Source organism: Rhinopithecus roxellana, chromosome 9, assembly GCF_007565055.1.
Source record: "Rhinopithecus roxellana isolate Shanxi Qingling chromosome 9, ASM756505v1, whole genome shotgun sequence".
In the NCBI taxonomy this organism is placed as follows: domain Eukaryota; kingdom Metazoa; phylum Chordata; class Mammalia; order Primates; family Cercopithecidae; genus Rhinopithecus; species Rhinopithecus roxellana.
Genome location: NC_044557.1, coordinates 61,137,253 through 61,151,869, shown reverse-complemented (window position 1 = coordinate 61,151,869; position 14,617 = coordinate 61,137,253). Strand labels below are relative to the sequence as shown.

The 14,617-nt window shown below is 43.6% G+C and overlaps 1 protein-coding gene and 1 long non-coding RNA gene across 2 annotated transcripts in view; both read left to right on the top strand.

Moving 5' to 3' along the window:
• TSPYL5 (TSPY like 5) overlaps positions 1–9,602 on the top strand; it is a 28,096-nt gene extending 18,494 nt beyond the window's left edge. The window contains exons 2-3 of the mRNA XM_030937694.1: positions 9,352–9,440; positions 9,544–9,602. The gene's annotated coding sequence lies outside the window, so the exon portion shown is untranslated. The remainder of the gene's footprint in view (positions 1–9,351; positions 9,441–9,543) is intronic.
• Positions 1–14,617, top strand: part of LOC115899642 — a 475,756-nt gene that overhangs the window by 172,935 nt on the left and 288,204 nt on the right. The gene's annotated exons all lie outside the window — the stretch shown is intronic.

Genomic DNA, 14,617 nt, shown 5'->3' with positions numbered 1-14,617 from the left:
CATCCCGGGTGCCCACCATGAGCTCCCTTTGCCTGTGAAAGAAGGTGCCACCCTTTCCACCTGCCTCTTTTCCCGGGGGATTTCCTGCCTGCTTGCGTGGGAGGCATGTGGCTGTAGGTGGGGAGGGCAAGCGACTGGCTAGAAGTGGAGGTGAATGGTGAAGCCGCAGGAGGTGCCGTGGCACTTGTCTTCTTGGCCTTCCTGCCTCCGTACCCCAGTGACAGTCTCTTGCGGGCTGGTGGCTCCACCTTTTGGTCTGTGCTGGGACCTGGCAGGAAAACCATGCTTGGCTGTGTGAGAATGGCAGAGTATGGTGGGCTTGGGGCAGAGTGGTGGTGGTGGCAGAGAAGTGAAAATGATGGTTTTGGGGTAGCCACAGGAACACCGGCTTTGTAACAAGACAGATACGGGTTTTAATCTTGGCCCCAGCACTGACCGCTGATGACTTTGGGTAAATAGCTTGACCTTTCTGAGGGCCAGTTTCTTGATCTTTAATACAGCCATAATCATACCTACCCCAGACAAAGGCTCAGGACCTCTCGTGCCACACAAAATATTGTGTGATTTTGAAAGCAATGCCTTGGACTCAGACCTACAGGCCATAGTTTAGGGAAACCCAAATCCTTCTCCAGAAATAGGGCTTATGCCCATGTGGAGTCCTCTGTCCCAGCTACCAATTGGTGCTGTGGCCTGTTTTGCCTCCATCAGCCCATACTCAAAACTCAGCTCCTGCCTCGGTTTCCACAAAACCCACTCATAGCAAGCACTTTGCAAGCTTAATATACCTTATGGACAATCTGGGGATACTGAACAAGCAGCTTATTATCTCATTCACGGTTCTTTCTCCTCATCTTTCTTTACTCCTGTCCTCCTAGATTTCTCAGCGTGCCAAATTCTTCTCCCTCTATGCACAGTGCAGTTCAGCTCTCCCCATGTCCTACTCCCAATATTGCAAACCTAAACTTCTAGAATTGCTTAACAGATTTCACTAGATTAAATGTCTCTAAAAACAGTGGAATAGAAAAATAACAAATCTACCACTGATAGTGCCTATTTCATAGCATTTTTATGAGTAATACTATCACCACAGTGACTAGCGCACGGTAATACTATCACCACCACAGTGACTGGCTCACGGTAATACTATCACCACCACAGTGACTGGCGCACGGTAATACTATCACCACCACAGTGACTGGCGCACGGTAATACTATCGCCACCACAGTGACTGGCGCACGGTAATACTATCGCCACCACAGTGACTGGCGCACGGTAATACTATCGCCACCACAGTGACTGGCGCACGGTAATACTATCGCCACCACAGTGACTGGCGCACGGTAATACTATCGCCACCACAGTGACTGGCGCACGGTAATACTATCGCCACCACAGTGACTGGCGCACGGTAATACTATCGCCACCACAGTGACTGGCGCACGGTAATACTATCGCCACCACAGTGACTGCCGCACGGTAATACTATCGCCACCACAGTGACTGCCGCACGGTAATACTATCGCCACCACAGTGACTGGCGCACGGTAATACTATCGCCACCACAGTGACTGGCGCACGGTAATACTATCGCCACCACAGTGACTGGCGCACGGTAATACTATCGCCACCACAGTGACTGGCGCACGGTAATACTATCGCCACCACAGTGACTGGCGCACGGTAATACTATCGCCACCACAGTGACTGGCGCACGGTAATACTATCGCCACCACAGTGACTGGCGCACGGTAATACTATCGCCACCACAGTGACTGGCGCACGGTAATACTATCGCCACCACAGTGACTGGTGCACGGTGTATTATCACCACAGTGACTAGCGCACGGTAATACTGTCACCACCACAGTGACTGGCGCACGGTAATACTGTCACCACCACAGTGACTGGCGCACGGTAATACTGTCACCACCACAGTGACTGGCGCACGGTAATACTGTCACCACCACAGTGACTGGCGCACGGTAATATTATCACCACAGTGACTGGCGCACGGTAATACTATCACCACCACAGTGACTGGCGCACGGTAATACTGTCACCACCACAGTGACTGGCGCACGGTAATACTGTCACCACCACAGTGACTGGCGCACGGTAATACTGTCACCACCACAGTGACTGGCGCACGGTAATACTGTCACCACCACAGTGACTGGCGCACGGTAATACTGTCACCACCACAGTGACTGGCGCACGGTAATACTGTCACCACCACAGTGACTGGCGCATGGTAATATTATCACCACAGTGACTGGCGCACGGTAATACTATCACCACCACAGTGACTGGCGCACGGTAATACTGTCACCACCACAGTGACTGGCGCACGGTAATACTGTCACCACCACAGTGACTGGCGCACGGTAATACTGTCACCACCACAGTGACTGGCGCACGGTAATACTGTCACCACCACAGTGACTGGCGCACGGTAGTACTATCACCACAGTGACTAGCGCATGGTAATACTACCACCACAATGAGTAGCACATGGTGACCAATAGCTATCACCATTTGAAGAAACCAGGGGTGAGCGTATCTGAGAATCCAAGAAAGGATATTGACATGTTGGTGGATCAAAGAGCAGATATTAGGGTCAGCATATTTTGCGTTAATCTCACCACCATTTCTACATCTTGTTGATACTTTGTGAAGTGGGCAGGACAGCCTCCACCACACCCTTTATACAGGAAGACAAAGCAACTTGCCCAGATTCACTTACTGGAAAGTGGCAAGTGTTTGTTATGGATCAACATGTGTGAACTGTAGGGGGAGGGGGTAGAATGGGGCAGAGGGAGAAGCTGATCAGCAAACCCTATTGGGAGCTCTGGAGCATACGCAGCCCACAGAGGTGTTCTGTCATGGGTTTTGTACCCCTGCCACTGTTAGCTGTTGCACTTGGGCTACCCGGAAAGGAAAGAGATGCCCTTGGGCAAAGCAGCTCTCTACGGCAAGCATACCCTGAAGGAGCTGACAGCTGGAGGCAAGTCCTTCCCTCCAGAAAGTGCATTTGGGGAGTGCATCTCCTGTCCTACCATGTTCTTCATCTGCAAAACGGGGACCATGATAGTACCAACTCGCAGGGTTAAAGTAAGGTAGTGGGTGCGGCTGTCTTCCATAAACAACAGTTATCTTTAAGGGCATTGTGGGTACTGTGTCTACCAGGCAGCCCTGGCTGTGGGAGCCCCTCCCAATAGAGCTGCCACCAGCCCTTTCTGATAGGACTGACTCCCCAGGAATGTCAGGGTGGTGACTCCGGAGCACTTACAGTTGGACACTGTGAAGATGATCATCGTGTTGCATCGCCACTGCCCTTCATTCAGCTGTTTCACATTAAATTGATCATAACAAGAGGTCTCTGATCAAAAACATTGAACTTAAATACAGGGGGATCTCTGGAAAAAAAGGAATGCGAAAGAAGCCGAGTTTCCTTTCATTCTGAGGACTCTGAATACATTTGAGACTTGCATCTTACTCTTCTAAAGCCATGCAGCCCAAGCTTTCTATTCTGTGTTAGAATGTAAGAGTCATTTCAGACCAAGTCAAGTTGGGGTAGATGATTAGAATGATGCTTGTAGAGATTATCACAATAATGGCTCCCAGTGAATCATACTTCCTGATATCATGCCCTTGTGTAGTCTTCTCCCACACTGACTCTGGGCTTAGCTATGTGTCCTGTTTTGGTCAATGTGACATCAGCTAATGAGACCCAAGCAGAGACTTGGTAAGTGGTTGCTCACGGAGATTTGCTTGAAGCTCCAGCTGGCCTCCTTGAGGATGAGAGACCAAGCGAAAGAGAGAACCCGCACTCCCAGTCAACCGTCCTGCTAAATGGAGCCTAGGTGAAGCCAGCAGAGCCTCCCAGCTATGCTACAGAGTCACAAGAAATAATAAATTGCTGTTGTGATGATTTTTAAAATTGAGATGAAATACATCATAACAGAAAATTCATGATTTTAAGGTATACAATTCATGGCATTCAGTATCTTTATAATGTGCAACCACCACCACTTTCTAGTTCTAAAACATTTTCATCACTCCAGAAGCAAACCCTGTACCCATTAAGCAGTCACTTCTCATTCCCCGCCCCCTGTAACTCCTGGCAACCACCCATCTCCTTCCTGTCTCTATGGAGACACTTTTGTGACTGGCTTCCTTCACTTAGCATAATGTCTTCAATGTTCATCCATGTTGTAGCATATATCACTACTTCATTTTTTTTGCACTCAAATACGTGTATGCAATGTTCATAGAAGCACTATTCACTATAGCAAAAAGGTGAAAACAATCTAAATATCCATTAACTGATGAATGGATAAGCAAAATGTGTTGTACCCATACAATTAAATATTATTGAGTGATAAATTGCTGTTATTTTAAGCCATCAGGTTTTGGGCTGGTTTGTTAACTGTAGTAATAGATAACAGAGAATTTTTAAGGTGGTTGGAGTAATAAGAGCTATCACATCTTACATTGTTTCTCCATGCAGTGTACTATGTGAAGCACTTTGTATGAATTCTGCTTTAATCCTCACAAGAACCCTGTGGTTTAGGTACTAATAATGACCCCAGTTCACAAATGGGAAAACTGAGAAATTAAATATTTGCCCCGTTTAACCCAGACAGTTCAATTCCAGAGCTCATGCCTTATTCACTCACTGTACTGCAATCCAGCCATAAATGAAAGGACTGCTCTGGAAGATCTAACTAAGGACATGAGTGTGTGGCTTTGCTGGGAAAGAGACATCATTCTCAGCTTTTTTATATGGTTCATAATGAATGTCACTGGTAGAAATGACCAACAGAATTTAAAGCCTTTAGTGGTTAAAATCTAATTTGTGCAGTCTGACTTGGGAATATTGAACTTTGTAGAACAATGTCTATATAGTAAGTTTTCAAGGGCAAAAGTTACAACCATAATATTTGATATAAACAAACCAATTGAGTAATGGGTCAAAGCTTTATATAAAGTTGACATAGGAAAAAATTAAAATCCCAATCAAATAACTTCTGTGAAATAAAATATGAATGAAAATGGGAAAAATTAAAGAGGATTTAACTAGGCTATTTTAAGAAGGTTGATCAAGGAGTCAAATGGTTTTAATGGAGTTTTCTCCAGAAAATCCTTTCAGTACAAAAATGTGTCCATGATGACATAATTTTGGTTTTAATGGTATTATTCTTAGGAGTCAAAATATCCTTAGGAGAGAACATCTTTCTGAGTCAAAGGTCTTTTGTCTTGCATAAAGATTCTTTGGAGGGTGTAAAGTGTTATCAGAAGGTGAGTATGGGGTCACTCTGGGATGCCAAGACAGATTTGTAAGATTCCAGACTCTTTGGAGAATAAGTGCATTGGTATTTAGAGTCAGACCACAAGATGCTCGGCTTGACTTATGATGCAAGATGAGGAGGTGAAGGCTGCCCTGAGGGAGTCAGGAATTAACCCCAATGTAGGGGAGAGTCAGGTTCTGGTGTCCCTTTTGAGACACATGTTCTATGGCAAGGGGGTAAAATGGCACATAGAGAAGCCACAAGAGTAATCTTGTGGCCTAATGGTTAGGAAACTTGACAGAAACTCCTTAAGAGGGAGCCTTACTCCTTAAGAGAATAAAGAGCTCACTGGGAGGTGTGGTCATCTCAGGTAACCATGGAACCCAGTGCAACAGAAATAGGAACCCAGTAGCAATGTCTAGCTGGTTGCAAAGATATGGGAGCAGGAAGTTTTTGGGATCCATTACAAAGGGAATTTGGGATTGGCTGAGGTAGTTCTGGGAGTAGAGGGAGAAGAACAGAGTTGTTTATTTGTAGGTCAACATATCAGACACCTATAAACTTTTCAGGTATTGTAAAAATATTTATTAACTATTAATACATAAAGAAAATTTCAAAGCCAAAATTAATAAATGAATAATTGTTTTCAAAATGTAACATTAGGCCATTCATGTAATAATGGATTACATATAGGTCTCATATACTATAGATAAATATGAAATGTTTGGATCATAAAAATAAAATAATTTATTCTTAACACTCAAATGTATGAAAATTGAACATCCTTTCAAACATTTATAGCAAAACAATGTAGAATAATATATAATATAGATAACTATGTATAGAACTCTGTGACTCTCTCCATCTGCCTATGTGTCTTTAAATGAAGGCTGTGGGTGTATTTAAATACGGTTGACATGATATAGGAGTGGTTTAGGGCCTACAGAGGTTTTCATGTGACACAAAGTAGATGTGGGGTATGTAACATGAATGTGAGGTAAGGGGTAGTTAACCTGTTAACAAAATTGGGTGGAGTCCAGAGCCAGCAACTTACTAATTAGTCCCAGAGCTTTATTTTTCTTGAGGCTTGTGTGGCCTAGGAAACAAGACTGCATAAGATATAAGAATTAGAGCAGAAAAAATGCTAAGGAGTACACAGAGATAAAAGAGATATAGGCTTTAAAATTAAGAATGCAGATTGTGGCTCCATGATATGCTAGGTGCCACATTAGGTTAAAAATAAAATCCCCAAACCACACCCTGGGACCTTTGTGTGAATGGATGTTGTTAGGGGCCCCATTGTCCCTAGCATCCCACCACTCAAGGACAGGGACTGGTCACTGAGCCCTCTATTTCCCAGACAAAATACAGCACCTGGTTCACAATAGGTACATGAATTCAATGCAATTGGAACATCATATACAATTGGAACATCCATGGTGGCCAGGCCACATCCCTTGAAATCATAGAAACATGGAAAACAGGGCAGAATCGTAGGCATAGTCCATCCAACATTCCATTCAGTGGGATCCAACTCAAGATAGAATAAGTGTGGTAAGAGAGACATGGGAGAAAGGTGTAGAAATACACAGTGACTTGAAGCTGGAATTCTTTGATGCTCAAGTCAAAAGCCTTCTTGGCAAGAGTTCTGATCAAGCTTTCACTCTGCAAGGAAATGTCTTCCCAGCTTTCTGCCAGCACTTTTTCTGAAGGTGAACTCAGGCCTTCATATCCCTCCCTTTGGCTCCCACAGTGCCAGTAACCCTGACAGGTGGCACCTGGCCATGGCAACAGTCTAATTTTCTAGAAAAGCCAATCTGGAAAGCTTACCATGCTTAAAGGAGCACTGACAGATAAGCAGCCTTCAGGATGCCACTTCCTAAAATCCATCTCTAACGAGGCGTAGCTAACAAAATGTGTATGGTGATTATTTATTCTGCCAGGTGTCCCAGGGTGATGGGATCAGTTGCATGTGAAATTTGCTTTGACAAACCATCCCTGGTTATGTAAGTCCTCTGCTGTGCTCCAGACTGGGAGATTCCGCTATCAACTGAAGCTTCTCATCAGCTTTTCCTGAAAATGGCAGGAAATAGATTGAAGACCTTGTCAGGCTTTCAGCCATGCACTGTTTCCTGGGACTGCAGTTAGAAAAGTCACTGATTAGTGGGACACTTAAAGGGCTTCAAGATACAGAGCAAAATGCCATTGCTTCCCAGGTGAGAAGCCAGGCGCAGCTCCTATGAGGAATGTGTGGGGAGGCATGTATGTCAAAGTGCCAGTGGTAGTAATTCCAGGGTCTCAGAGAACACTGTCAGATCAGGGCTTTGTCTCTCAGCATGTGTCCCAGTTTCTTCAGTTTCAAAAGGTAAGAAATCATACCTGCCCTGGAAATTCTGAAACCCCAGACCACTCATCATTTATTATTGTTATTATCTGTTGATGTTTACAAAGCAACATGTTGGGACTTTATGGGTTCAATTTTGTAGCATGGAGATACATCAACATGTTTCCAGGACAGAGGGCCTGGGACAAGTGGGTAATTTACTTTGATTCAAGATAGTAAAGTCCTTAAAGGAGATCATAAATATCACGTGATCTGTGTCTGTTAGGATTAGGTCCAGCTGCTAGAAACAGAAACCAGAAATAACAGCGGCTTAAGTAATATAAAGGTGTGTTTTCTTTCATATAAATAAGTCTTAGATAAATTCAGAGCTCATCCATAGGTCTCTGGCTTCCATGGCCCATGATGGCTTTTGGTGCATCAGCCATCACATCTGTCTTCTAAGCAGGAGAAGGATGGGGAAGAACAAAAAGAATGCCTCCTGATGGAATCCATTTTATTTAAAGGAGCCCCACCAGATGACTTTACTTTCTTTTATTGGCCATCCTTAATTGCAAGGGAAGCTGATATGTGTGTTATTGGAGCTAGGCACATTGCTGTTCAGAATATGCTGGGCAGGGAACAGGCAGGCTGTGCCATATCATCTTTTAGGGGCAGCCTCTGAAGCTTATGTGGAAGGACTGTTGCTTTAGAACCTAGACATAACTGCATTTGAATCCTGGCTGTATTGCTTTTTAGCTGTGTGACAATGGGCAATTTATTTTGATTTTCTGGATGAGTTTCTTTAGTTATAAAAATAAAAATAACAATTCCATCTTATGGGCCTGTTATAAGGATTAGATAAGACAGCTCTTGTAAAGTGCTCAGCACAGTGCCTGACATTTGAACAGTAAGCGTTCAATAAATATTAGTGCCCCTTCTTTGCTGTCCATTAGAGTGTGTGATCTACCCACGTGGAGGCTTTGAATGCTAACTCCCTGGCTGCGGCCCATAGTACAGATTCCCTGATGCAGAGGGCCTAGAAGGATGACAATCATATTGTTAATAATTCCAGCAGCAATAAGAGCTGACATGGCTCACGTGCCATGCCTCCTCTGCAGTAGGCACTGTGCTGGGTGGTTTACCATTATGTCATTTAACCAGTGCTGTAGCAGACACCATTCCTGCTCTCCCCAGATCCTTGGGTCTTTTTTACCATAATAACGCTCCTAATGGTTCACACCTGTGATTCTGCCTGAGCGTTTCTTGGGCCTCTTTGCCCACCGTACAGCCAGCCAGAGTATCTGGGTCCACCTAGCCCTCAGCCAATAAGTGACCAGTGCAGGAGTTTGGAAGCCCAGCTCGCTCGCATAAGTCAGGACAAACTCTGAGGAATAACATCCTCCAGAGTGCCCTGTGGCATCAGACTGGGAAGCTGTATCGTGCTTGGTTTCACTTGGTCCCTGCCCACTTCCCTGACTCCCTTAGTGGGAGCATGTCCTAAATAAACCCCATGCATTTGAATCCTCATCTCAGGATCTTCTTCTGAGGTATCTGACCTAGGGCACACCCCAAGCTCCATGAGGTAGACCTATAGTGAACCCTTTTCCATTTTACAAAAGGGAAAACAAGCTTAGACAGTTTGGGTAACTTACCTGAGGTTGCACAACAAGTAAGGAGGCAGAATTATGATTTGAACCCAGGTCTGCCTAGCAGCATCATGCAATCTTATCTTCCAGCCGCACGTTTTCTCTGGATGGTGGCCCAGGTCCTGGAGGGACAGAGTACAAAGGACTTTGGCATGTTGAATTCCTCGAGCAACCTGCTGGTAAGGTGGGCCCTATTGTTTCTAAGGGCAATGACAACAGTGTCTGTGTTCTCTGTAAAGGTTCTATCAAGGGCGTCCTGAAACTTCAACTCTTTTAATTAAGGTTTGATTCCCCTCAGTTTTGGGGAGGGAGAAATGGAGCCATTGGAGAGGACGGGGATGTGCGTTTTGCCTGGCAAGTCGGAGCGGCCTAGTCCAGCCAGTGGTCGGTGGGGTACAGAGGCCCTGGCAGTCCAGTCTCTGCCACGCTCCTCTCCCAGAACACCCTGCACCGGCCTGGCATGCCAACGTCAGACCTTTCTAGAAAAGTGGGCTCATTTCTCACTGTATGGTTTCCAAGCCATGTTGGCTTTCTCTCTGAAAGAGCAGCTCTTGGATCTTTGCATTTCCAAAAGGCTTGGGAGTTCATTCCTTTCCCTCTCTTGGGCTTGAGGAGACTGTCAACACCATTTCCACTGAAGAGTACTGGGAAATAATAAAATCAGCAATAATACTTAAATAACTATAAAGATTCCTTATTATCTGAGACTAGTTCATATCACAAGAAATAAAAGTCACTTGAAAGTGACTCCACCTAAAACATTGACCAAAAAGATTGTGGTAAATAGCAAAAACAACAACAAAACCCAAAAGCAAAAAATAAACAAACAAGCACAACAAATGTTTTGTTTATGATTTTGCCTAGAAAATAAAACTAAAAACTATAAAATAAGCTTATTTTATGTTGAACAAAATTTAAGTTGTAATATCAACTATCAGCTGATTCTTAAAGAATGAATACAATAAACTTTATATGTGAAAAATTTCCAACAAATCTATGATTGTCTATACCAAATTCTTCACGTTTAACTTTTGTAGCACAATCCCCAAAAGAAAATTTTTTATAAAATTCAAGTATTTTGAATTTTTATTATTTTCTGCAAGAGCTTCTTTTAAGTCTTTGATATTAAAATCTTTTTTTGAAGCATCACTAACCTTCCTATTTTTCTTTCATTATTTGGGAATTGGCTACCTCTGCCCATACTTCTTGGTCAGTGGCTTAGCTGCCTGAATTAACACAGCCTCCAACATCACTTTCACTGACCTCATGAAATCCCTCCATTTATTACCAGATTTGCAATTTCATTTTGCCATATATTTGCACAGCATTTGCAAATAAGGTCAGATATTGTGGGTATCAGACCATCGGGAAGGAACAGACCTGTGCTTCTGGCAAGAAGAAGTGCTTGTGTTAATTGTAAGGAGGTTTGGAGTAGGGACAGATCTGTGAGTATTTTTGAGATATGAAACCTTTCACCATCTTGTGCCATACCGTATTTCAGGCCCTTGCATAATGAATGCTCCAGTGACAGGGCCCTCCTTTTATGTTTGTACAGTGTTTCTAAGTTTACAAAGCACTTTGACATTTCATTTGATTCTGTCCGCTGCCTATTGAGGAACCACCATTTTCTGAATGACTTTTCTGAGAGCCAGGAAGGTTAAGTGACTTGCCCAAGGCCCCAGAGCTGCTTGAGATGCAGAACCAGGGTTGGAACTCAGGTGTGTTGGTTATCGGTCCTGCCTCTTTCTCTGACTCATCACCGTTTACCCAAGAGGAGCCCTGAAATATGCTTAAGATGTGCCCCAGACCTTTAAAAGAAAGAATTAGATATTTCGAAAAGACACTTCAAAGTCCTCATGGTGGAAAAAAATCAGTACATCTTAGCATTCCTTGAATTAATTTTAAGGTTTGCTACTATATTTTAAATTATGTATTGTGGGAAGGTTATATTTTTGTATGCAAACTTTCTCTGAAAGTCTCCACCTGGCCCTGTTCCCCCGGACCCTCAGAAGAGCAACTGTTGACCCTGAGTGGAGGCCTGGGATGGGCAGGCACCTGGATTCTATCTTGGTCCCTTCCTCTTAGCCAGGAGGCTTATATAAGGTAGAATCTGGCACTTGGCAGTCTTCAGATCTAGCTCCATATCCAGGTTTAAAAGCCCCCTTAACAAAGCTCATTTCTTAATGTTATCAGAATCAAAGTTAGCTGCTCTGCTTGTAGAAGAGTCTGCCCTGGGCAGAAAACTCCCTCTCTGGTCCAGAAGTGCTATTTGACTTACCTTGGCAACATCATTTCAATTAGGGTCAACAGTCCTCTTAATTACGCACTCTTCCTTAAGCAACAAGGTATTACTTCATTCATCAGAATTTTATCTCCTAGTTATACTGATGAGAGTCCCTTTGGCCTACTCCACTGAAATTATCAACAAGAATAAATCTGAGCATTCACTATTACTGCAGTGCCATCCATTCGTTAGGGCTTGTTTTATTAGTCTCCTGCAGTTTGGAGCTGCCAGGAAGTAGGCAGTCAGCTGCCAGCAAAGACTGAAATGTTACTACCAGCTAGGCAGGCTCAGTGGCTGGGCCTGCTCTGAGGCAGGCCGGGCAGGGAGGGCCCTGGGAGAGGCCAGGGAGGAAATCTGTTGTTCTTCGTGCAATCACTTCTAGCAGGTGAAGCATTCTGTCCCCCATTTCTTTCCAAGGATATAACCAGAGAGGCCAAGGACTCCTAAGAATCACCTGGTTTATTCCTGTTCCTCTAACACACTGGCTCCCATGTGCTGGCCTTGGACCCTGGGAGGGCTGAAGGGTTACTGCAGTAGGTCTAGGAAGCCACGAGCACATCTAGCACCACAGTTTTTCAAATGTTTCCAGATGCTTCTGGGATGAATAAAATAAAAATCCAAGAGCTATTGATTCACGGTCGTTGTATCAACAGCTTTGTGGGAGGCTTCTCTTCAACTTTCAAAGACTTCTTTTCTGTGAGAACTAAGCTCCTTCCCCCAGTAGAAACTGGCCCCTGATTCCTGGCCCATGTTTGTGCCACATGAGCCCCTTTTCCCCAGTCTCAGGGAATTGGATCCAGGGCAGACGCCTTGCCTAAGCTCAGCCAACTTCAAGTTTCTCCCTTTTAGAAACTTGAAATTGGAATTCAAAGATAGCTTTTTGGTGCAGTTGAGTGGCCCTGTGATAATGTGTAACCGGGAACTGTGAGATGGTACCACCTCCTCTTCACCCCAATTTCAGCATGGGAAGCAGGGATGCTGGAGGAAAAGAGTGTTGCGAGTACATGAAATAGAAACTGAGGCAATGCACAGTCAGACCCTGACTGCTCTCTGGCTCTGGTTTTTACCTCCTAGCATTGCCTTTGAGTATCCTAGAAGTCTTTCCAATACATTAAAAATTGATCATGGTAGCTAATGCTGGTTTCCATAATTTCAAAAAAAGAAAACTTTGACAAAAGTCACTTCTTGATATTATATATTTTCTGAATAATGGATATAAAAATAAAATGGTTATTGTGGGAAATCTTGATTTTTATACATGATAAGGGTGTCAATGCTTAATAAGAATGATTTAGAAGGTTGAGAGTCCCTGCTTTACCTAAAAATCCTCCAGAGAAAGAAATGCATCAGTTACAGAAGATAATTCATGCAAAGCACTCAGCTCAGCATCCTTCACAGATTAAGTACTCAGTAAGGATTAGCAACTATTTTCTTCACCACTTACAGACTCATGACCAATACTCACAATGACCAAGTCTGAAAAGACCTTCCTAAAATCTTGTTTAGACTGAACTGCCATGATTTGAGCATGCCCTCCTCACCCCGAAAATCTTTGCAGCCACAGTGTACCTGCCCTGCTTTTAGGAGTAGAAGGAACATGCACTGGAATTGGTTATGGATGGGACTGGTCTCATAAGCATCACCTAGAGAATGTTTCGAATTAAAAATTTCCCAGGCCCTATCCAAGACCCATCGAATAGAAGCTCCAAGGGAGGAACCTAAGAAGCTATGGCTTTAACAAATGCTCCAAGTGATTCTCATCAGGGAAGGGTGGGAAACACTGACATATGAGGATTATAAAACCCATCTCTAAGTGGACAAGCCACAGGTCTGGGGAGATGTTTCACATGCAAAACAAATCATACCATGCTTTTCAACCTTACGTGCATTTCTGTTTGCACAATTACCGAGTATTCAATTGTCCATCTTACCCATCCCCTTTGCAACAGTACCAAGATTTCAATTCCTTTTCGTCTTCTTTCCCACTAAGCCCAAGTACTGCTGGAAAGCTGACCCCCTATTACCAGGTCCGGGGTGAACCCTGATTAAATCAAACCAATCAAGTATATTGCATTTCCTGGGTCAAGTGAGGATGCATAACCCAAGCAAGTCTCATTGGGGTAATTTTAGCACCCGTTGCTTAGAAGATGTCTTAGTTCATTTGTGTTGTGATAACAGAATATTTGAGGCTAGGTCATTTATACAGAAAAAAAAAAAAAAAGGTTTATTTGGCTCATGATTCTGATGGCTGAAAAGTTAAAGATTGGGCATGGGCATATGATGAGGACCTCAGGCTGCTTCTACTCATGGCGGATGGTAAAGGGGACCTGGCCTGTGCAGAGATCTCATAATGAGAGAGGAAATAAGAGAGAATATGGGGAGGTGCTGGGTCCTTTTTAAACAACCAGCTCTTGAGGGAACTAATAGAGTAAGAACACACTCGCCCTTGAGGGAGGGCATTCATCTATTCATGAGGGATCCGCCCCCATGATTGCAATACTTCTTATTAGCCCCTACCTCTAGCATTGTGGATCAAATTTCAACATGAGGCTTGGAGGGGACAAACATCCAAACTATAGCAGAAGGAATGGTGTGGTATAAGCTTGCGAGGTGCAGAACTGCTGCAGCTATTTTGCCACCATGAGGGAAATAGTTTCAGGATGACTCTGACACTGTGGTAAGCAGATCAGATAATAGGAAATAAACCAGGCCCTTATTGACATTATTAATATGCCAAGACTCAACTTAACTTCTGTACTTTTCATTTATGGGGATCAAGCAATTTCTTTTATGGTTTTAGTTACTGTAAGTTGGGTATTTATTTGCAACAAAGAGTTCTAATAGGTGTACTTTACACATCTTAAAAAACCAATAAGTTTATTGCATATATTGACGCAAATTGATCAAGGCATTATATGGTTGGCTGATCCTCAAACAAGAGGGAATGGATTTGAATTTCAGCAAGAAGGATTTGGGTTAGAAAGAAGGAAAACTTTTCTTCCCATAAAGATTGTGAGGTATTTAAAAGGCTCATCCAGGAAAGTTTTAAGAAATTCCTATTCTAGAGATTTT